Source organism: Seriola lalandi, unplaced genomic scaffold (assembly GCF_002814215.2).
Source record: "Seriola lalandi dorsalis isolate HSWRI2012SDOR001 ecotype SW California unplaced genomic scaffold, Sedor1 jcf7180002054985, whole genome shotgun sequence".
Taxonomy (NCBI): domain Eukaryota; kingdom Metazoa; phylum Chordata; class Actinopteri; order Carangiformes; family Carangidae; genus Seriola; species Seriola lalandi.
The window spans coordinates 433,577-434,080 of NW_019525534.1; positions in this window are offsets into that span (position 1 = coordinate 433,577).

A 504-nucleotide genomic window follows, 5' to 3' on the forward strand; every position below is an offset into this window, starting at 1 on the left:
TGTGTGTGTGTGTGTGTGTGTGTGTGTGTGCGTGTGTGCGTGTGTGTGTGTGTTTGTGTGTGTGTTTGTGGAAAAAGTAAAATATTCCTCATGTTTTATATTAAATGAAATAAATACAGATTTTCTATCCGATAAAACTTTTCACAGCATGAGAATATGTTGCAGTCAAACCTCTAGTGTTTTACTTTCAGTGCAGCTGTTGAGTCAGAACAGTTCCTCTGCAGCTGAGGGAGGTTTTTGTACAACGCTTTTTCACTGTGTGAACGGGAAGCTGTAACTCTGCTGACAGTAGTAAACTCCTGAATCTTCAGCCTGAACTCCACTGATGGTCAGAGTGAAGTCAGTCCCTGATCCACTTCCACTAAAACGATCTGGAACTCCAGACTGACGGTTTGTAACATAATAAATCAGGAGTTTAGGAGCTTCTCCAGGTTTCTGAAGGTACCAGTGGAGGTCGTTACTAACACTTGAACTGGCTTTACATCTGATAGAGACAGTCTGTCC